The 24,620-nt window shown below is 42.3% G+C and overlaps 1 pseudogene; it reads right to left on the bottom strand.

Annotated features, from left to right (window-relative positions):
* LOC149184837 (polyadenylate-binding protein RBP45-like) overlaps nucleotides 1–24,620 on the bottom strand; it is an 87,409-nt pseudogene that overhangs the window by 26,909 nt on the left and 35,880 nt on the right.

The raw sequence follows: 24,620 nt of genomic DNA, 5'->3' as shown, positions 1-24,620 counted from the left end.
ACAAAATACATGTATAAGATTATATCATCACTGAGGTAGGCATTCCCATACTCAGATTAAAACTTTAACTAACGGACTAACTACTCTGATACAGGAATGATTTTGCAGTGCATCATAATCATAGACTTTTGTAGACACAGTATGGGCGCAGCCATCTGTTTATGATTAGTCTACTTAGATAATGAATACAAAACTCCTCGCAGCCTAGATGGTGGAAACTAGATCCAGGGTCTTCATTTCTACTTCCCGAATTGGTACGATTCTAGCCATGCGAATAAATGATTTGATGTCGAACATGGTAGAAACCACTTGATTACCAGTCGATGATGTAAACTGTTAACAAGCGTGAGAGAGACCACCAGTAATGTCAATGGTTCTCAAAGTACCCAGTACAATCCATGAGATGTGAATGAATGAGTTGATGTCGAACATTTCACGGAATCCTTCGATCGAAAGTCAATGATGTAAACTGACGTCAAAGGCGAGAAACCTGCCATTGATGCATGCAGACTTCAAGGTACTGACGATTTCTAAGTCATCTCTCTAGATAATGTGCTGATGTCGATAGAAAGCGACTCGTTGCAGGCAAGCCCGCAACACGAAATCATTGTTCAAGTTGAAGAAATGTTGCTGTAAGGACTGACTCAGGGATGGTTAAATGGATGGTAAGTATTTTGCAGATGAAAGTTTTGTTTGCAGACCTCTTGAACACATAACGACACAACAGATGGCTTGGTGACAAACGACTCAAAGTTAATCCCCGAAACCCGGCTGAAGACTTTCAAAGTGGTTTGATCAACTGTGAGGTAAAGGATTTCCCAACCCAGGTGAATGAAAAGTGTCGTGTTCAAGAGTGGTAATAAAGTTTCTTCTGAGACAAAAGGTAACAAATGGGCTCATTCTTCTCTCTTTTCCCCCACCATTTCTGGCAAGTACCTCTTTATTTTTTACAAGCTTGAGGAGGATAACATATGCTTGATTATAAGCTCATCCTTCGGATGAGTCCAACCTAGTTTTGATTCGAACCCTAGGAAGGAGCGGTTCGTTCCTGTTTGTAATTGAACAGGTCCTTTACTGTGAAATTTTAACGAGCCCAGTATAGGAGAAACTCGGCGTTTTTCAATTTTAGAGAGTCTGAAAAACTTAAAAAGACTCCAAGTTGAACTTTTTCGTATATTTGTGTCCCTCAAGCCCGAAAAAGTATAAAATAATACCTGGGGGAACCGCTTGATCTTGCGACCAAGGAGTACTTTCATAATTAGTGCCACTGACCTGAAAAGTAAAAAGCGATCAAGGACACGTCGTTTTATTTCCGTATCGAGTTTGAAACGACAAAAACCCGGCAATCTTTTCCTGATTTTACGGTCAGAAAAGAGCTATAAGGGGACCGTCTTTTAATTCCGTTTTAACGAGTGTAAAAGAAACGCTCGGCAATCTTTTCATTTTTTAGGAGTCAGAAAAGGGCTTAAAAGATGACTCTGATATTTTGGTTTGTGAAAAATGACAATTTTCCCTCTAAGTCCCTTTGTCCTGCACAAAAACAACACATTACTCATACCTGTTTAAGATAGGCAAAAATACATCGAAAAACATCCTTTCATGGTGAAAAATGAACAAATTCATCCAAAAAACCTATAAAAAGACTTTTTACCATGTCATTTTTACCATTTTACTGTTGAGGTTGAAAAAAGGGCTTTTGGCAAGAAACTTCCCGTGGTCGCTGCGGAAAATCCGACCGTCAGAATCGAACGCCGTCTCTTCCAGGTATTTTACAACATCCTACTCTTCAATTTCATCCGATTAAAATTGTATTTTAGGTTTTAGTTTTGTTTTTTGGGGGGGTTTAGGTTTCAAAATGCGCTCTGCGGTGGACGCAGGTGCCCTTCGGGTGACCTGCGTCCCCCGACTTTTTCCTATACAGGAAAATGGTCGGGGGACGCAGCCCACCTTCAGGCCAGCTGCGTCCAGACGCCCTGTGTTCTAAACGCGGGGTGCGTCCTCCGTGGAATGCGGAATTTGAAACCCCAATCCTCACAAACAACCATTCAAATTTCCCCAAATTAATTCTAATCATTGTTTCTTGGTGTGTAGGGCACTCACCATGTTGGATTGGAGAGAAAGAGAGCACGAGGACGTTGATTTAGCTGCAATTGAACATCAACCTTCCATTGATGCCCTAAAAGCATGCGGGCTATATAAATACTGGGCCATACCTGGCATGAGGGCTCAGGTGAAATTCTTAGAATGGCTGGTTGAGAGATGGAACGTTCAAGAGCAATGCTTTTACATAGGAGGGCACCAGCTCGAGATAGAGCCCTCTGATGTATACTTTCTCACTGGCTTGCCAAATAGAGGCGAGCAACTCAATCTAGCTGGGACTAGGCCGGGTGGCCAATCCCTTGCTAGTCTCCGGGCGGATTGGTGCACACCCAATGCACACCATGCGAAAGGCGTGGAAATCAAACACATCTCTCTGCGTGAACTCAAAGTTATAGCTTTCACGGTTACCAGAATTTGCGGCGCGGCCGCTTTACATATTGCCTCCGGGTCCCAAATGCGGATGGCGATTGACTGTTACCAAGGCACCATTTTCAACTGGTGTGATGCTGTGTCGGCTAATATGAAAAGCCAACTGACTAGGGCAAAGACGGACGACTGAAGACCTTTGGATATGGGCCTCTAGTTGTGAGCTTTGCCTTAGAGAGAGTTCCGATGCTGATCCCTCAGCAACTCACTGTTGATATCTTGGGTCCTCGGGAGCCAAAGCTGATACGATGGGTTACGGTGATGGCCCGGCATCCTGACGAGGGCGCGGCGGTTGTTCGATTCTCTGATAGTTATTTTCACTGGTTAGAGGACCAGGTTTTTTCGATCCAGGACTTTCCGTATGCCGGAGTAGATTTTCGAGGTGATCCGGACATGGTTCTTCCACAGGGAGAACAATGGGATGACAGAGGTACTTTATTTTTCACAAGTTTTCAAATTATGTATTTTTTTGTTTTTTATATATATCGTCTCAAAACTGACAGTAAATTTTTTAAAATGCAGATGTTGGTCCACAGCGCCCAGCCAACCTCCGGCCTTTTGAGAGGAGACATCCAGTTGCACCGGTACCGGCCCCACAGGACGCGGCTGCAGAGTCACTAGCTGAGTTGGAGCAGGATCTAGAGCGTCTGACGGTGGATATACCTGAGACTACCATAGATGATATTCCTATCAGACTTCAGCGCTATGTAGTCGCAGTCCCTGGAAATTTAGGAGATTTTTGTGTAAGGTAGCCCGTGCAGTGGTGTCGTATAGGGAGCACCACCAGTGATTGGCTAGTCACTTTGTAGACACATGTGACATTTTTGACTTTTTGTACTTTATCATTTTTGCCGATCATAAGGTGTTTTTCAACCTATGATCGAAGACGATGTATATTTTTTGACACACTCCTATCTATATATATATCACTATTACCGGCTTATCTTGTTTAACATATGTGATGAAATGTTTTTAAATTTACTTGCATGATTATTGTAAATGTCTGTCCAACATTCGAGAAGCAATTGCATCTGCTAATGTATTTAAAGACCTTGGAATATGCTGATATTCAATGTAATCAAATTCACGTTCCAAGAGACGCACTCTCAAAAACAACCTTAATAACACAGGATTTCTAATGGCATAAACTCTATTAAGCTGTAATACAACAAGTTCAGAATCTAACCTCACTATCAAACGTCGAATTCCAAATGAAATAGATTCGGATAATAATTCAACCACTGCACTGTATTCTGCAATGTTGTTCGTTGTTTGACCGAGGCTTACCCCATGCATAGAAACTAACTCGTCAGAGGGTGAATAGATAACCCAAGCTGCGGAAGAGATATTTCGTGTACTACGACAAGCACCATCAGCAAATCCAATGTATGTTTGGAGAGGCGTCGACATCTGCAATATCAAGAGTAAAACCAAGATAAGCCAGAATAACGACGAAAAACACACTCTCTAAGCTAAGCACACTGACTAAACTAACAAACATACTAGCTAGAAAGAAAACCTAACCTAACTAAAAATTCTCCATACCCACCATTTAAGCATAATACCTCTTTAGGTAAAGTCCATTTCTGGGTTTACCCAAAGAGTCCCCATCAAAATCTACCAGCTCATAAGCCCCTTTTGCTAGCTTTCGCTTTACAATGTAGGGTCCATGCCACATAGGAACGAATTTTCCAGCACCTAGCTTATCGTTAGCTTGATCATATAATAGCACTAGGTCTCCCTCCGAAAAACTTCGAGGGGTCACATTTCTATCATACTGAGCTTTCATTCGCTTCGCGTGAGTCTCGATTGCCAATGCAGCGTCACGTCGAGTCTCATCTAATTTAGCTAAGTACAATAAACGTTTCTCCTCTTCGGAAGTAGCTGGAAGTAATTCGACAGCCATTTGAAGTGATGGGATTTCGCATTCAATGGGTAACACAGCTTCCAAGCCATAAACTAGCTGGAAAGGAGTGAACCCTGTTGAAGTTTTCACTGAGGTTCGGTATGCCCATAGCGCTGAAAATAACATGTTGTGCCAATTCGACCGATGAATACCAATGGTTCGTCGGATCATGATAACCAGAACTTTGTTGATAGACTCAACCAAACCGTTGGCTTGCGGATAATAAGGAGTAGAGCTATCGTGGCGCAAACCAAGCTGGCTTGTAAGCTCAGTCATCATGATGTTTCGAAAATGGCTCCCATGGTCAGTAATGATTGCTTGTGGGACACCAAACCTAGTTATAATATGATTGAATACGAAAACTGCAGCTGTTTTGCCGCTTGCGTCGAATGTAGGCATCGCCTCGGCCCATTTAGTGAAATAATCAACCGCGAGGATGATATACGCATGCCCCCCGGCCGAGTGAGGGTTACAAGTAATAAAGTCGATACCCCATTTGGCGAATGGACCAACGGCAATTATAGGGTGGAGAGGAGCAGGTGGTGCGCGCATCTTGCGATCAAACACTTGACAGTTGTGGCACTTCCGGACTGCAATGATACAATCTTTAAACATAGACGGCCAGAAATAGCCAGCGCGCAACACCTTCTGAGCTGTGGCATACCCAGACATATGACCGCCACATGCTCCAGAGTGACAATCATTCAAAACCCTCTCAGCCTCTTCGTGAGTTAAACAACGTCGAAAAACTAAGTCTGCCCCCCGGCGATAAAGTGTATCTCCAATAATTTTGTATTGCTGGGATTGAAACCGAATTTTTCGACGTTCCGCCTTTGAAGCTTCAGGCCGAAAGGTTTGGGTTTGGAGATAGATGATTATATCCCCGTACCACGGATCTAAAGTACTGATAAGAAACAAAGATTCGTCCGCAATGGACTCCTCTGCCACAGTCTCTGTGTCAGCACGAGGGAAATCACACATCAATTCCGCAAAAACTAAAGATTTCTTAGACTTGGACTTCTCGAATTCCAAGTCGAACTCTTGCAGGATAACGATCCATTTAGAGTACTTGCCCCCTAGCAGTTGTTTTGTCAAAATGTAAATCATAGGGTTGCAATCCGAAATAACTGTAGTTTTACGGAGAAGAATGTAGTGACGAAAACGCTGGACAGCTTGAACGGCTGCCAGGGCCAATTTCTCCACATGCGAATATTTTAGCTCAGTGGGATTTAAGGTCCTACTGAGATAATATATCACATGTTCCGCTCCGAATTCATCTTCTTGAACTAACACCATTCCAATGGTGGAATGCGAAGCTGCGAGGTATAAGAAGTAGTCCTGGTTGTAGTTGGGAGGATGCAACAACGGTGCATGGGTCAACGCGTGTTTAAGTGCATCAAAAGATTGTTGGGCAATCTCGTCCCAAAAGAATTGAGCGTTCTGTTTCAACAACCGTGTAAAACCTTTAGTGACCTCGGCGTAGTTTGGGATGAATCGGCGTAAAAAGTTCGCTTTCCCTTGCAAACTTTGGAGTTGGCGCAAACTCGAAGGAGGAGGCAATTTGATGATAGCTTCGACCTTCGAGGGATCGACGCGAATGCCGGCTTTTGAAACAACAAATCCCAGCAATCGACCTGTTTCTATACAGAAAACACACTTGTGGGGATTCAACCGAATTCGATAATGCCTACACCTCATAAAGATTGCTCGTAAGTGGACAAGGTGATCAGCTCGATGTAAAGAATGAGCAGGCAAATCATCGAGATACGGTTGCACAATGTGCTTGATGTCATGAAATGCATAAGACATCGCCCGTTGAAAAGTGGCCCCGGCATTCTTAAGCCCAAAAGGTAATTTGCAATAAGCAAATGTCCCCCATGGACAAATGAATGCCGTTTTTGGTTGGTCGGCAGGTAGAATATTGATTTGATTATAGCCCGAAAAACCATCCATAAAGGAAAACATTTCACTTCCGGCACAATCATCAATAATTTGATCGATATAAGGCGTAGGATAGTTGTCTTTTGGACAAGCTCGATTTATATCCCTATAGTCGATACAGATTCTTATTGTTCCTTGTTTCTTGTTGACCGGAACAATATTCGATACCCAATCCGTTAACGGGATCGGATAAATGAAACCTGCTTTCAACAGCTTTTCGACTTCTGCTTTAATCGCAGCCGCTTTTCGAGGGTGAATCTGACGCAACCGTTGCCGGACGGGTTTAGCATCCGGGTAGGTTTTTATTTCATGAACAACAATGGCAGGATCGATTCCCGGCATTTCCTCGTAAGACCAGGCAAACACATCGCGGAATTCTTGGAATAGGGCCTTGTAAGTTTGGATTTCATCTTCTGTACATGCGGCACCTATATGAATGTTCTCCTCAATTCCGGGCTTCACTGAAATATCAATGGGAATAGTACGAGAAATATTCCCAAATTCAACTCTGAATCAGAATGTTTCATTGGATTCTGAGCGTCTTTGACATATTCAGCGGTAAAGATAGATGAAAAATCATTTTCAAAACATCATCTTAGGTAAAAACGAAGATCTGTGATGGAGATCTTCCCATGGTAGATCGTCTACACTTAGGATTTCGCGAAGTTGTTCGTCAGATGACACGACTTCGGGAAACGCTATCCGTTCTAAGGTTGATGTGAAAAGTGATTCTTCACTGACCACATTCATTTGGTCGATTTGGGTTGAACGCGAGTCGGTAAAAGACATGACAGCTTCATAAGCAATTTCATATGGACTCAAAGGCATAGCATCACCGAATGAGTCTATCTCAGATTCAGATGGGACGATCCAAGGATCATCATAAATAATGTTTTCTGATGTAATCATATGAATTGATGCAAATGAAGGGTCTGCGTTGATTGGAGGGAAAGGAAAAGTTCCCAGTAAACCGGAATCTTTAACTAAACCTACGCCAACGTCCCTATAAGGGATTGTCGTCTTACCGACATGCTGGATACTCTCTGAAGAGGCTGGGTCGGATGAAAAGTATGTCAGCTGATCAATAGTCACGATCTTACCGTTATATGGAAACTTAATTACTCTGAAGACCGATGAAACGACCGCCGTCATAGCATATGACCAACTTCGACCCAAAAGAAGGTTGTAGTCTAGAGGGGCATCAACCACTTCCACATCCAGACTAACGGTTTTACCTTCTACCCCTATAGGCAATTCCTGTAGAATACCAAACGGACGGAACCCACGGCCATCAAAGGCCTTAAGGATGGTGGGGGATTGGTTCAACGAAGGAGAACCAAGAGATCTCCAACATTGAATCGACATAATACACGTAGAAGCTCCCTCATCAATCACAGTCCGATGAATAGGCCTGTTTTTTACTATCACTGGGATTTGGAAAGCCATTTGATGGGGTAGACGCGGTGTACTATTTTCTAGATCGAAGATTATCAGGTTCGGGTCCTGAACATCAACAGCTCCGATAGCCGACAAAAGTAATTTTCGTTGTGCTGGGCATGATTGCAGCACTTCTAACGCCGACATTGCTGAGGGTGAAACAGCTAAGTCCTCAACAATGTTGTAATTCTGGGCTGCTCTCGCATGTGGATTGAAAGCAGACCTTCGAAGTACACCCTTGGCGGGCGGTTTGATTACTAAGTCCGGGTTAGGTTTCTCGATCTGTAGTGGATCGGAACCAGGAGCTGAGGTTGATGGGTTAGAGTGAGAAGATTCTGCTTCCTTACCATCAACAGGATTCTTACTACCATAATCTTGCGATCGAGTCGCAATCCTCACATGAGACATCATCAAAATGGGTTCTTCACTGGCAGTCGAGGAAGAACCTATCATCTTACTCTCCTGCTTTGGAAATGGATCTTTCAACACAGCAGGAGTGGGAGAACCTTTGACTATTTTCACAACCTCGGCCCGATGAGGGCAATCTCTTGTAAAATGATCCTCTTCACAAATAAGACAAGGATATCGAGGTTTGCGCTTTTCGTCATTGGTTTTCGACTTTTCTGTTTTCTCTTTCGGAGCCTTGTCTGCTTTAGCCTTCTTCTTTCCTTTCTTCTTTCCACCGTTTTTTGATTTGGCCGTAGATGACTCTACAGCGTGAATATCGGCGGAAAGTTCAGGAGAAGACTCTCCTGTCGGGGAATCAGGCAAGGTGATTATAGGAGTAGTAGAATTCTTGGAAGACTTCTTCTTGCTCTTTGTGTTCACCGTACCAATCATACCATCAGCGGCATGAGATCCCGAAGGAGCAGCAGCGATTTGATTCGATTTTGGAAGATCCGGAATCTTCTCGTGTAACGTACCCGACTGAGTATAAACTAAGTCAAGGTACTGCGCCTGAGCAATGACTTGCTCCTCAGTAACTACTCCGGCCTTAGCTACATCTTCAGTAATCTTCGGTAATAATGATTTAACAAACCATTCAGCTAAGATTTGGTCCGGAATAAAAACTTTCACTAACCTTCTTCGACGTCTCCACTCATGAATGTGATCAGAAATATACGTGGACGTCGATTGTTTTAGTGAAGTTAATAACTCCGTGCCGTTATCGTATCTGACCGGCAACTGAAAGTGAGTTAAGAACGAGGTAGCTAACTGGCTAAAATTGTAAAAAGAGGCCCGTGGTAACTCAATGTACCACTTGGCCGCGAGACCAATGAGTGTACGCTGAAAAAGACGTAAGCGGATCGAATCATCCGAGATAGAATTTGAAGCACACCAGAGGTGGTAAGTCATCACATGATTGGACGGATCCTCTCCAGACTTACCTTCGAACTTGGGTATATCACTGGGCAACTTATTTGGCATTGGCGGCCAGAACTGAAGATATTGAATTGGATCATTCGTTAGGCGCGTCAAATCTGGTAAATCCAAAGTTGCGATAAACGGTAACTGCCGATTAGGATCTCTAAAACTTTGAGTCATGACACCAGTCCCAGGAGGAGGATATCCAGGATAACTAGGAACAGGAATCGCATTAGGGATATTATATCCTCCTGGAAAACCAGGATTAACCGGACCGTACTGGGGTTGTTGAGGTTGTTGATAAGTGTACCCAGGATACGGTTGATACTGGTAAACTGGCTGTTGGACAGCTTGCCTTTGTTGGTACTGTCCCTGGTACGGTTGTTGAACAAATTGAGGTTGAGAAGTGACAACCGTACTTATACCAGGCTGACCCATAGGCATCTGGACCGTGGTTTGAATCGTAGATCCAGACAACGGTAAAGATGCCTGAGGAGTGGTTGCAGAGACAGTAGAAACCGGAGCTGTCGATACTCCAGAAGTAAGTGCGGTAGATGCAGCGGTAGTTGCAGCAGCCGTTTGAGATGGAGTACTAGGTGCAATTGGCGGCTGAGTAACTACCGAAGTTACAGAAGTTTGAACATTTGACTGGGCAGGTTGCGGTTGCTGGGGTGAACCAGAAACTACGGGTTGTCCAGCTTGAGGTACCAACTGTATACTTGGCTGCAACACCTGTTGACCCTGTGATGGATCCCACACTAACATTCCAGGGTATTGACCCGTAACAGGTTGAGAATACTGAGGTCCATAACCGGATTGAGGATAGGATTGATAATTGAAAGGTGCAGTTCCCACACCTTGCCCATATGACTGACCTTGAGGTGGTTGATAACCTTGACTCGAGTATTGACCTTGAGGTTGATAACCTTGGGGTAAATACTGATACTGGGGTTGACCTTGACCTTGAGGTTGGTACCCTTGAGGTTGATACCCTTGGGGTTGATACCCTTGGGGTTGCCATCCTTGAGGTTGCCATCCTTGAGGTTGATATTGATACTGAGGTTGACCCTGGGGTACATATTGAGGCTGGGGTTGACCTTGAGGCATGTATTGTACCATAGGTGCATACTGACCTTGAGGTTGCCCCCCAGACACGATTTGTGTACCTTGAGGTTGCCCCCCAGGCGTTAACTGAGGCTGCCCCCCAGGCGGTAATTGGCCACCTTGAGGTTGGGAAACGGGAACTGAACCTGACATCATGTAAATGTCTCCTACACCCAATGGTATATTACCACTGTTTCCAGTTAATAACCCATGATCAACGGGTTGAGGAGATGCCCCCGCAAAGGTACCAGAAAGTGCTTGATACCCAGTGGGAACAGAAGGACCACCGTGTAAGAAAGATTCAGGACTTTGAGTAAACACGGACGACTGACTAGACATATTTACAGGAGTATGAATACCTCCAGGTGGAAAAGGAGTACGAGGTGGAGAAAAACCTATCCCTGAGTTGTCTAAATAATTAGTTAACGAAAGGTACCAAGTAGTACTTCTAGGAGGACTGTAAAAGATAGATTCACGCTCCCTGAGCTCAATAGTAAGTTGATCTTCAAGGTGAGAAACGCCTATTTCTTCCTCTGGAACAAGTTCTTCGATAGCAATCAAACCAGTAGGAAGATTTTCGGTGATAACTCGTTCTATTCTCGGTGAATCTGGAACACTAGAAGTTGGAGTAACAGGTTCAGATATTTCAGGTTCTTCGCCTGTATCACTAGCAGACGAAAAACTACCAACAAGCTCAGAAACTGTAACAGCTTCGGGATTATAACCTGTCTCTAGACTTTGGTAATCTGGATGGACTACCAAGGAAGATTCTCCTTCTTCAGGTGAACCTACTTTACTGCCACTAGGAGGAGTTACAAGGACCTTCAACACTTCGTACTGACCCGGGACGTCTTCAGGGGATCCACCCTGTGATCTATGGAGTTTCCTCAACAAATCAGTTCCGGTAACAATCTCAGGTGACTTGCCCCGAAGTCTACGGGACTGTCTCGGTAATTCCGCCACAGCTAAAAACTTTTAACTACTACACACGAAAACAAAGTAAAATCTCAAATCAAACCACCTAAAGTCTCTAAAGAACCAAACAAATTTGAATCACATGCCTAAAGAATCTAGAGCGTCAAACCAAGCACAAACAGTAGCCTTCCAGACCGAAAGCGCTAGTTGGTGATGAAGCCCAACATCGCTGGATTCAGTACAGAAGTGGCGGGTGGAACAGTTACCCTGGCAACCTGCTTAATGAATAGACCGGCACAAGTTCCTCCACTTTAACCGTCTCGAGTGAAGTGAACCCCCCGGAAAATCCAAGTGAGTCTAGCCGACGTCTGTTCCAGGTACAGTGGGATCTTCCCTCCACAGTCACCTCGGTAGAATCCTAAAGATAATGGTCACTAAGGTTACCAACCGCAACAAATGCACCTGGGGGAACAGTCTAAACTCCGACAGCACGCAAGGGCAGAGTATCAAGCTCAATCCCCTTGCCGGCTCCTTGACAATAATCCAAGGTTTACCGACAAGTGACCCCTGGCTCCTCGACAATGGTTAATCCGAGGTTTACCGTTTGTAATACGTGCGTGTCTGGCGTCGTTCCCAACGAGGGAGGATTGATCCCCTCACTGGTTCGGACACGAGCTCGTGCTTCTCCTTTAAGAGGAGCTTTCCCAGAGTACAAATGAGACAATTGGATTTATTCTATCACAAGATAAGCTACTTGTTTGGTTTTTTTGTCTTGGAGAGTTAATTACTCACCTACTCCAAGACACTAGCCTGATCTAAATTGGTGTTTCAGAGCCCTAGAAAATAAAAGTTACTACGTCGATTTTACTTTAAGCGTTAATTTTATGGTTTTCCTTAAAGACAAAAGGTAGAGGAAGTGAAACCAATGGTGTGTAGACTCGACTCAAACCACTACAAAGATGCACCTAAGATGATTTACACTACTTTCCTTTTTCAATGAAATTCTTAACTAAGAGAGTTGAGAGATGCAAATTTTATAGAAAACAACTTTCTTAATAAAGACAATCAAAGAAACAATTCTCTTTATCTTTTCAAGCATACAAACATGACCACTCTTTACGTGCACGAAAAACTCTTTTTCTTTCAAAACTTTTCAAAGCTACTTGAAACAAAACTTTCCAAAGGAGATGTTTTTGTATTTTCTCTTTTTAATAAAGCATATAAATCTATTTTAACGAAAATCAATCTCAAAAACTATAAAATCTATGAAAACTTGACTCACAAGCAAATGAAAAAAAAAGGAAATTACTCTAAGCAAACCTAACAAGGCAAAAGCTCACAAAGATGATTCTAGGTTGTTTTACTTGACCAAAATCAAGTCAAGGACCAGCTAATGCAGAATCAAAAGACTAGTCAAAACAAAACTCAAATCTTTTTGTTCTTTTTGTAAAATGGAATTCAAGACTCAATCAACAAGCACTTCGAAATTTGCCCAAAGAAACAACTCAATGGTAGGGTGCTCTCACAGGTAGACTTTATGACAGGTCTGACTTCTAAGAATGCTGACAAAACCAGAGATATCTAAGGCTTGACAACTTCTACCGCCAAAGTCACTACAAGACCTACTCAAAAATCAAACCCTAGGGCTTAAACTTCTATGAAATCCACTAAAACACTCAATGCTATCGAAACAAGTTCAGGTGAAGATCTTTGACAAGAGACTAATGAATCTGGGCAGTAAAAACTAAGAAAAAGCAAAATCTAAGAGAAAAAATGCAAAAAATGGAATTTTTTCAAATTTTAGCAGGGGACGCAGGCGACCCGTTAAGACAGGTGCGGGCCCGCTCTGTGCACACAGCGACAGTGCGTCCAGGGACGCACTGTGCAATACTCAGAGGGTGCGTCCTACTGGAAAATTCAATAAAAACCAAAATGAATCTAACCCTAAGCTAACCCACCCAAAGACAAAGTCACAGAGCCAAAAACCAGAAAAATAAACCAATTTTCTCAGAGCAAAGTTCATACAAAGGAAAAGACTTTCACATCAATGGAGTCCCCAGTGGAGTCACCAATTTGTCAGACGGAAAGAGTCGATAGTGCGGACACAAATCAACCTCCCTAGGAGCCTAAGACTCTCTAGTGACAAACAAGACAAACAAGAGCAATCCTTCTCTAAACATGCATTTACTATATGGGAAATCAAGTGTTTAGATCCTACCTGTAATCCAACGCTGTTGTAGCTATCCAGCTCCGCTGATCCAGATGAGCTCCTCCTTCACTTTGAAACCTGCATACACTAACAATCAAACGATTAAATAGCACTTGATAATCTCATAGAATAAAACATATTTAACACATAGACCAAGGAGTACATGAAACAACTCATAAATAACAAATTATTGAGAAGAATGGACTCATTTGCATTAATAGGTAACAAAAGGAACAAATACAACCTGAGCCTTGGTGTTGTGCAAGTCCTTCCCAGGGTCCATCAAGAGTTCTCCTTTACTTTGACAAAGCTCACCCACTTCCAAATAGAACAAGCAAAGATGGCAATCTCTCCTCACAAGCTTCTAAATGGGAGTCCTAATTCCTGCAGCATTTACCCTTAGAAATGTATAGCTTCCAACCTCTCCTCCTTCTGACCCAATGCCTGTATTTATAGTGCTCAAGAGGAGGTTAATCAGGTCCACCATCAATGGGATAATCCCCTCTTTGGATGGGATAGCTCCCTTATTGATGGGATAAGTTCCTCTTTGGTAGGGGTGCATGAACCATCTGGAGGCGCTCAATACACGTCGAACAACCTTCTAGAATGCTCTAGAAATGACCACAAGTAACTTTTTAAAGATGAAACTTGCGCATTTTAACCTTTACAGGGGGATGCACCTGCCCCTTTACTTACAGAGCATCCAAAGACGCAGCTTTTGTGAACATTGGGTGCGTCCCCGCACGTAAGGTTGAGAGAACCTGCGTACCCAGAGATAAATACATTTATAAAGACTTTCTCTCTTTTTTGGAGTTTGACATGGAGAGCAGAGGTATAAGACTTGCCTAAGAGGATAGCATGACTGTTGATAGAGCCATACTAACTGTAAATAGTCATGGTGACATTTTTTAGTGTAACACCTACCTTGGGTCCAATGCAAGTTTGTGGAAGCCTCGCTCCTTTGATCCAAATGAGCTCCCTTATAGCGAATCTACAAACACAAACAAGAAAACAAATTAAATAGCACCTGAAAAGCCAATATCATAAAGAATACTTATCATGATGACCAAGGAATTCATGAAACAAATGACATAAGACAATTTGTTGAGAAAAATGAATCTGATTGTATTAATTCAAATCAAAGAAGAACTTTACAACCCGTGCCTTGATACTATACAAGCTCCTCCCAGGGTCCAACAAGAAGTCTCCTCTACTTTGACAAGTTTCACTCTCTTCCCAATGAAGCCAAAAAGGTATGTGATATCTCCTCTCAAGCTTAACTAGTAAGTCTCAATTCCACTAGCATTTACCCTAAAAAATGTTCAGCTTCTAACCTCTCTAGCAACCAGCCCAATGCCTTAATTTATAGTGCAATGGAGGGAAGTTACTAGGTCCTCCTTCAAAGGGATAAAGCCCTCCTTCAAAGGGATAGCTCCTCTCATCAAGGGATTAGCTCCTTCTCTCTTGGGATGCATGAACCACCTAAGAGCGAACAATCCATGTCAAAATTCCTTCTAGAATCATCTAGAATTAGCGCAAAGTGAGTTTTTTAGAATAAACTTGCGCCTTTTTGATTTTCACAGGGGTTCGCACCCACTCCTTTAGAGACAGAGCGGGCAGGTCCACAGGTATTGTGAACAGGGGGTGCGGGACCGCGGGTAACATTGAGAGAAAGTGCAGAACCAGAGCTTTGTTGATTTTCAATGTCTTTCTCTCATTTTCAAAGCTTGACTTGAAGAGCTGAGGTCTGAGACTTGCTTAGGAGGACAGTACAAGTGATGATAGACCCATACTGACTCCAAATAGTCATGGTGACGATATTTTTGTGTAACAGGGGGGGGGGGGTCTTGTACATTGGATAAAGTGCTCCCCATGTGTTTCTTAACATGAACTCACCACCTTTAGTGGATCCTTATCTCTCGCAATGCAATCATTAAATAAAACTTGCAGGCTTTGGTCTAATGACAATTCTGACTCCCAATAATGGTATCTTGAAATTTTCATGCCTAGAGGCAACTTGGGGCAATTGCTATAGATATGACCCAAGTTCAAATATTGGCAAGCTATCAACTACCCTACAAGGGGTCTACCATATTACCAGGGCATGTGGCCTCGCAGATGTAACCATAATTTGTGCTAAGCAATGTTCTTGCCTTGTGATAGCATGCATGCAATTAATACATAATTTGCATTGACCTAACTAGTACCACTACTCATTTCTCAGAGCTCAGGGTTTACCTTTCATATCTTCTGGAACTTGGTCTGCTTGGAAAGAACAATTTATACTAAGAATTGTTGTTGTCTTGTTGTAGAATGTAAGAAATTAATACATAATTTGAATTGACCTACCTAGTAGCACTACTCTTTACTCAGATCTCAGGGTTTACTCTTTGCATCTTCCTAAACTCACACTTATTAGAAAGAAGACCCCAATGCCATCCTCTCCCCCACAATACAAGCGTCAGGGTTCACCAGATATAAAACATAGCAGGTTCAAATATTGGCAAGCTATCAACTACCCTGCATAGGGTCTGCCATATTGCAGGGGCATGTGGCCTCTCATATGTAGCCACAATTTGTACCTAGCATTATTGTTGCCTTGCTATAATGTGTAGATAGTTAATACATAATTTACATTGACCTAACTAATACCACTAGTCTATGCTTGGATCTCAAGGTTTACCTTTCATATCTTCTTGAAGTCAGACTGCTTGGAAAGAACAATTTGTACCAAGAATTGTTGTTTCCTTGTTGTAGCGTGAAAGAAATTAATACATAATTTGCATTGACCTACCTAATACCACTATACCTTGCTCAGATCTATGGGTTTACATTTTATATATCTTCCTGAACTCACACAGCTTGGAAAGAATACTTCAATTCCCTCCTCTCCCCCATAATACAAGGGCCAGGGTTTAGCAGATATACAACACAATAGGTTCAAATACTGGCAAGCAATCAACTACCATGCATGGGGTCTGTCATATTGCAAGGGCATGTGGCCTCTCAGATGTAACCACAATCTGTGCCAAACATTATTATTTCCTTGTTATAGCCTGCAGGTAATTAAAACATAATTTGGATTGACCTACCTAGTACCACTAGTCGTTGCTCAGATCTAAGGGTTTAGATTTCATATCTTCCTGAAGTAAAAGTTCTTAGAAACAATAATTTGTACCAAGAATTGTTGTTGCCTTGTTGTAGTTTGCAAGAAATTAATACATAATTTTCATTGACCAACCTAGTAGCACTAGTCCTTGCTTAGACCTCAGGGTTTACCCTCTGTATCTTCCTGTGCACACCTTGCTTGGAAATAATACTTCAATGGCATCCTAACCCACAATAAAAGGGCCAAGATTCATTAGATATATGATACAACATGTTCAAATACATGCAAGCTATCAACTACCCTACACGGGGTCTGTCATATTACAAGGGCATGTGGACTTTCAGATGTAGCCAAAATTTGTGCCAAGCATTGTTGTTGCCTTGTTGTAGCATGCAAGCAATTAATAATGATAATGAGAGTCAAGGTATCTAGTACAATCTAACAAGTGTGAATAGATGAGCTGAAGTCGGACACCTGTAAGAATCTATCAATCAGGAGACAATGAAGGTTTCCCACTGTCGATAGCGAAGGATCTGCCACTGATGACTGCAAACCCCAGGGTACTGCCAAATGGACTCTAGACCTTTTCCCCAGAGTAATGAGTCGTAATGGATAGGGAAAGATCCTCTAGAAGGAAGGAATTAAGGCATCCTTCATCAATCTAGCGCGAGTGTAACCCGTAGGCCAATAATGTGGAAGGAATCGGATGAAGAAAGATGTAGTAACTCAATCGAAGCATGTTTCTGGCGTACACAAGATGTAGCTAGTGCATGATAGAAACTCTTTGAACCAACCAATAATGAAATTTGACACAGAGGCGAGGAATCCACCAATAGGGTCAAATGGAAACCAAGGCACTACACAAATCCCAATGTGTGATAATGAAAGCTAATGTAGAACACAAGGGAAACCACTCAGTCAAAGACCCATGATACTGATCGATGCTGAGCACAAGGTGACCTATAAATAATGAAAATAGGGCCAGGGTGTGGCTCTAGGCCTGTCCTCAAAGCAAGATGTTGTTATCGATAAGGACAAGACCCACTAGCAAGAAGTCAATGGAGACCTTCTCAAACCGGCACGAGTCAAGGACCAATATAACTGATGTGATGATAGACAAGACACTGAAAACCAGGGACGGTCGACTGAAAAATAGGTCAAGAGACACCACAGAGAGGCCGACTTAGGCTTACTTCCCTTGAACAAAAGTATGACTCAATGATGACAATGTGGTAGCATATGATGACTCTGTATAAGCTCGCCATGCAGGAGGCACGAACGAACTCTCCATATGATTAGAAGAGACAACCAATCAGAGGAGAACTAACTAAATAACAAGGTTAAGGCGTACATAAGTCAAGCTAAATCCCACCCAAGTGGAGGAGATGCTTTCTTTGAGTGCTTTGTTCAAGGGCTACACGACTGACTCTAGCTGCCAATAATAAATGGAAATGTTGTTCTGTTCCTGCTCTTTTTGGAATATGTAATTTTTTTGTCTTTTTCTTTAAGCTGGAAAAAGAATAAAAGAATGATATATTACAATGGAAAGAATGAGTGTCAGTGAAATAGATGATCTAGTTCCTGGGATGGGAACATTCCTATGCTCAATGTAGGGAGGCGAAGTTGGTCAAGGACACTCAAAGGGATGTTCCTTCCATGGGTCTAAGGGTGTGTCAAGTAGCAGAAGCTAAGGGATTGCAAGTTTGATTTTTGCAAAATACATGGTCAAAAAGTGGCTTAAACATGAGTCTGAGTGAAGCCGGCTCAAGGCCAAAAGGTGCAAATGGTAAAAATGCAATGCAGTTGTACAATGCAACACAAAGGAGCCTCTAGGGTATAAGGCCAGAACAAGGTGAAGAAGCAAAGAGGAATGAGTCTTCAACGCACAAGTTATGGCAGGACTAGAGAGGACTCTCGAGCCTACTCAATGAAGCAGCATGGGCAACCAATGTCAGTGAGGTGCTAACTACGATGCCCATGAAAAGGATGGCTCTACCATCATGTCATGATTTAAAAAGTCGGCGAGTGAAGATGGTTTACGAACCATAACATGATGGGATCGACCCTATGGCAAGTGTATCGACAAATGGAGGCTAGTATGAAAAATGCAACGGAAAAATGGCTTCCATAACCTATATGCTAGTGAGTAGACGATACTTGCCATGACGGGTCAGCAGTCATGCAACCGACTTGAAATTTTCGAAAAAGCATCCAAAATGTCTTGAAAAACCACCTATTCTTGACAATCCAAGCTCCCAAGTTAAAAGATTCATGAGACGAAACAAAATCAAGTTTTGAAAAAATTTGACATTTTCAAAGCTTATAAAAAGATTTTTTGACTCACCATTGTTACCATTTGTGTTGAGAGCAAAAGCTATGGAGAAAAAGAAGCAATCTTGCCCCCCAAAGAATTCAACTATTCAAATTGGCTCAAAATCACCAGGTAACCCCCAAATCTAGCTTGCATCAATTTGTGATTGTTTTTAGAAATTTTAATTGAGGTTTCACCATTGGAAATTATGTTAAAAATCTCAATGCGGCGTATACGCGGGTTGGTTATGAGAAACCCGCGTATACGCAGGCCCTACATGCGACTATGTATGAAATGGACCTGCGTATACGCGGTTTGAAATTAAAACATAAAAATCTAACGGTTAAACTTGATTTTCTTTCAGGATGACAATCACCTGGAGGGAAAGGGAGCATGCTACTATTGATGATGAGGTTATGAATGATCAACAAGCCTTGGATGCATTGAGAGGATGCGTTTATTAAGATCTTTCAAAATGCCAAATATGAAGGCAAACACCCACTTGCTTGAAATGTTAATCAGCTATTGGAGTATTGAAGATGATGAGTTTATTATTGATCAAATACCTTTAAGGATAGAGATAGAAGATATTTACTTTATCAATGGACTCTCCCAGAGAGGAGAAGTGGTGCATTCGACTGGACGATCACGAGGTAGTCTTTTAGTGGAAGACTACGTGCATATATACTATCTAGGGCATCCAGAGAAGATTGGAAGCCAAATTCCAATCAAACATGTAGAGAGTTTGTCCTTGAGGATCATACTGTTCACCATAGCCAAGGTAAATGGATCAGCCTCATTGCACCAAGAGTCACGACTATCCATGAGCTTAGCCATATATTGTCTCACTACTGTGTTTGACTGGTGTACACCTCTTCTGACCAATATGAAGAGTCAGCTATCCTCCATTCAGAAAGGACAAACCAAGAACTTCGAATATGGGACCATTTTGTGCTCCTTCTTCTTCGAGAAGGTTCCAAGGTTATGTCCTAGAGTATCAGTTCCTATCAATCGCCCTCGAGATCCTCAGATGCGTAGGTGGGCCGACTTGATGAAATGCCTTGGAGGCGGAGACATACCGAGGACTAATTTTGATGATGATTTCTTCTCCTGGTGGGAGAAACAAATCATTGCTATGGATGACTATCCCTATGCTGGCATGAATTTCAGGGGAGATATGGATCTTATGCTGCCACCAGACACAACATGGGAAGAGATAGGTAACCATTTTTTAAATTTTTGTCAATTTTTATGAATTTTTATGATTTTCAAATATGAAAATGAACTTAAAGATATTTTTGATGGGATTAAATGACTGATATAATGATCATGTTCCAGATGTGGTTCTGGTATGACCAGATGGATTTTCATGGCATAGGCATCACGGAAGAGGTTCCGAAGAGGCAGCTACGGAGACTGAGAGAGTCTTATATGCAGTCCAACGTAACTTGGTGAGATTGACTCACTGAGTACCGATGGAGACCATAGAAGATCTACCAAAGGATATGCAGCGCCACATGGTAGGAGTGCCACGCGATTGGGTTCGCCTTTTTCGGCGTGTGGCCAAAGCAGTGGTCACCTACTTGGCCACTCATCCTAAGCCGGGTCATTAGATGTACTGGACATCATTATGGGCATTTGAGTCCTGATTTTGTATATTATTTTTTTGAAAACACTTTATGTACACATGGGTGATTTTATGATATATATATATACAGTTCTAGATCTTTTATGTTTGATTTTATCTTAATGAATGAATGATATGCCAATCTAAAGCTTGATTAGCGATAGAATCTGCTAATGAATTATCAGATCATAGAATGTACAAATAAGTAATATAAACAAATGATCTTTGTAACACCCTCACTCTCAAGTATTGGCGATATAAATAAGGATCCCAAGCCCGATAAATGTTATTTAATTGTGACATTACCAGTTGTGAATCAAGATAGACTACCAATGAATCGATTCCATAAGAAATAGATTCAGATAGTAAATTAACGACAGCAGTATACTTGGCCATATTATAGGACCAATACATACTCCCCTTGATACCATCAACTGACCAGTTGGATAATAAATCACCCAAGTTACAGAAGCGAGGTTCCGAATGCACCGACTAGCACCGTCAGTGAATCTGAAATAGATCAAGTCATCCATCAACACCTGCCAAGGCAGATCAAAAAGTGTCGATATCATAAAAACTTTCGATAAGATATGTACAAAAATACAAAATATACAAATAAGCCATTGCTCGACCGTAAGCTAAGAAAAATACTTCTTGAGGTAGAGCCCATGATGGGGCTCCACCAGCTTGCTTCTAGAGATGTTTATAGGTACAGTCATTGAGCCAATAAATATATTACCTTGGGTAGAAAATTGTGTTGGAGCCAAAGGAACCATACAAACATCGCTAGTAGGCTGATTGGAGGACCTAGACTCGGCTTCATGCAAAGGAGGACGAAAATATGAACGATGATGTAAATCTTCCAATGGTCGATCTATAGCTGTCATTGCTTTGAATATCGCTTTGTCAGACGGAAAAACTGTATCTAAGCAATCCAAAGCAGAAGTGGAATTAACGGTCCAAGTAGGAGCCACATCACCATCTAACTCCTTTTCCAAAGAAGGAGTGGGATGGTAATTTGTAGAGTTATTGATAGATTCATATCTAAGCTTTGCTGTAGACATAGGAGATTTTATTCCACCCACCTTCCCTTCATCTGATGTGGTCATAGATGAAGGTAAGGTCCCAGGATCCGAAAAATAGTGAGTTCGAACAAACTCTTTCCGTAAAGGCTCCTTGGAGGATGAAATTGTATCTATTCTAGCTGTAGGAGGGGGAAGATCAAATACACCCATCAAGGAAGAGTACATCCCGACTCCTAGATTCTCGATAAGTTGACGAGGATTATCTAGCAAGGGAACAGTAGAATATGAATTTGCACGAGGGTCAACTGGAGAATAATCCAATTGATCAACCTTAACAATTTTCCCCTCATGAGGAAAACAAAGGACTTGAAATAGAGTCAAAACGATGGCATCCATTTCATAAATCCAATTTCGTCCTAAGAGGAGATTGTAATCTAGGTTGGCATCAATGATTTCTACTTCGATATTAACGACCTTTCCTCCAACACATATAGGAAAGGTTAGTATAATCCCATGTGGCCTATGAAAATGACCGTTAAATGTTGTCAAGAGTGTGGGTGAAGGAACAGCCGAAGGTGATCCAATGGCCTTCCAACATAACATCGAAATGACACATGTGGAAGCTCCCTCATCTATAACTGTTTGAAAAATGTTAGTTTTTTGGTAAGTAGACTTTATTTGAAAAGCCATATGATGAGGGAGTATCTTTTTGACATTCAGCATGTCAAGAGTGAGCACTAAAGAATTGTTTGGATCAACTGCCCCTGTCACTGAAAGCAAAGCACTTCGTTGAGCTGGACATGACTAGAGTACCTCTAAAGTAGACATAGCGAATGGACTTTGAGCCAGATCCTACATAATGGAGTAGTTCTGGGCTACCCTAGCATTAGGGTTGATAGTCAAGCATTTGGCGGAACCTTTCGGTATCCGAGGTATAGACTCGACAAAGGATTGCTCAATATGAAGTGGATCCGTAGTTTTGAGAACAGATTTATCCTTGGATGTTTCAGCTTCACCATAATCACGTGACTGTGTGGCCACATTGACGTGAGAACCCATCATGAAAACATTTGAGGAATTGTCCCCCTCTTGGTTGCCCCCTACAGAGGTACCAGCGTTTGAATTTTCACCAGCAAGCAATTGCTGCCCTTAGGGGAAAGGGTTAGTTAAGACAGCTTGGGAGCTAGAAGACCCTTACTGCACTAACAAGCGCTGAGCATCTTGAATTTTTGGGTAGAGATGAGTCAAATGGTCTCCACTGCATAGCTTGCATGGAAACTTAACTTTCTTCTTAGACTCTTTTCCACCGTCACCGGCATTATTTCTGGGCTTATTCACATTACCCTTCCCATCTTGACTCTTCTTTTTACCTCATCCCTTCTTCTTCCCATCAGAATTTTGATTTCCTTTTGGGTTAGAAGCTTGAATGACGTTTACGGAAAAAGGTTGAGAAGGTGGAGTAGTAGACGGTGCAGCCTGATTGGAAGAAGCAGTTTGTATAGACAACTGCTGCAATTGGCTCAGAAGGTTCACCGCATTTGCATCAATCGATCCAACAATACCATCAACATGCGGGCCTGGCTTCGGTTTGGCTACATCAACCGTGGATCTAGGAGCATCAGGCAAGATTTTCTGAAGGGTCCCAGACTGAGAATATATCAGTTCTAACTACTGGGTGTGAAAGATAGCCTGCTCTTCGTTATAAACTCTGGACATAGAAACATCCTTGGAGATCTTAGGTTGTAATTATTTTAAAAATGATTTGAGACAGAATTCAGGTGGAATTTTGGCTTTGATGAGCCGCTTTCTCTGTCTCCATTCCTGAATATGATCAGAAATGTGAGTAGCTGTGTCCTGATGAAAATTGGCCAAAAGTTCAGTTCCGGCTTTATAATGGACAGGAAATTGAAAATGGTTTAAGAAAATGTTAGCCAAATTGGCGAAAGATGTAAAGGTGCCCCCTGGCAACTCTATATACCACTTAGCCGCATTTCCAGTTAAGGTGCGTTGAAATATTCTCAACCTAATCGAATCATCGACGAGGGAGTTCGATGAGCAGATTGAGCGTGGCCAGAAAAGGAAGTCTAGGAGGACCTTGGGGATTCCACCCACATTGGGTGGGGTTCCCAAAAGTTTGAAAAGAATGACCTGGATTTTAAAAGGCACTAGGTTGCCCGAAGTAACTGGTAGAACCTATTGAACCAAAAGGTGACCCTTGTGGTCCAGCAAAACTCAGAGTTTAACCAACTCCAGTCGAAACACCTCTGTAACTGACAAAGTTTCCCCTTAACGAATTATTATATGGAGTGGACAACCCTTGGTAAGGCTTCCAAGCATTAGCTAAGGGTGGAAAACTTCGAAATTAATTGACCGAGGAGTACAACACATTCACTTGTTGCCCGAAAAATGGATTCCTAGTTCTGATCCCACTAACCGTGGGGTTAGTCCAACTCTGAAAGGGATTAGTACCTTGACCTATGAAAGGAAAAGGCATAGACCCCACCGTCAGATTGGAATGTGGTATATGACCACTTCCAAAAGGAAAACCTTGAAAATATGCCGATCCACTCATCATGGACGTGGAGGTAGTTAATGGTACACTTAATGGAACTAAAGGAATACCTTGAGAGGGCATTCCAAAAGGGAAGAATCCAAAACTGGATGCATGCGCATGGGAACTTCCACTCGTCGACAGAATGGAAGTAGACCTAAACAAGGATGTGCTGGTAGTAGATCCAAATAACGATGTAGAAGGGATGGAAAGACTTCCTCCCCCTTATATTGATATAGGAGTTTACATACTCGTAGCACTCATGGTGGATGCCATGCTTCCAGCAGTGGTCATCGAAGGGATGCTTGTGTGTGGACCTGGGCTTGAAGGCTTGTGTGTTGGAGTTCCGACATATAAAAATACGTCCGGATGATCAGAAGGGAGAGGAGAATTCGGAGCCGCAACCAACTCTGAGAGCTCTTCTACCTCAATATTATCTTCTGACTAGAAGAGTACCCAAGAAAGAACTGGTGTGTTCCTCTCTGGCTTTGTGGTAGTACCAGGTCTACCTTGTACACTGATGCCCCCAAGTGGAGGATCAATCTCTAATGCGCCAGCTGCCACTGGTTGAAAACCACTCGCAGAATCACTCCT

The sequence above is a fragment of the Pinus tabuliformis genome, chromosome 3_2, assembly GCF_031772625.1.
Source record: "Pinus tabuliformis cultivar Carrire ecotype Pingquan chromosome 3_2, CPIR1, whole genome shotgun sequence".
NCBI classification, from domain to species: domain Eukaryota; kingdom Viridiplantae; phylum Streptophyta; class Pinopsida; order Pinales; family Pinaceae; genus Pinus; species Pinus tabuliformis.
The sequence above is the reverse complement of the archived record's forward strand: the minus strand, read 5'-3'. Positions and strand labels throughout refer to the sequence as shown.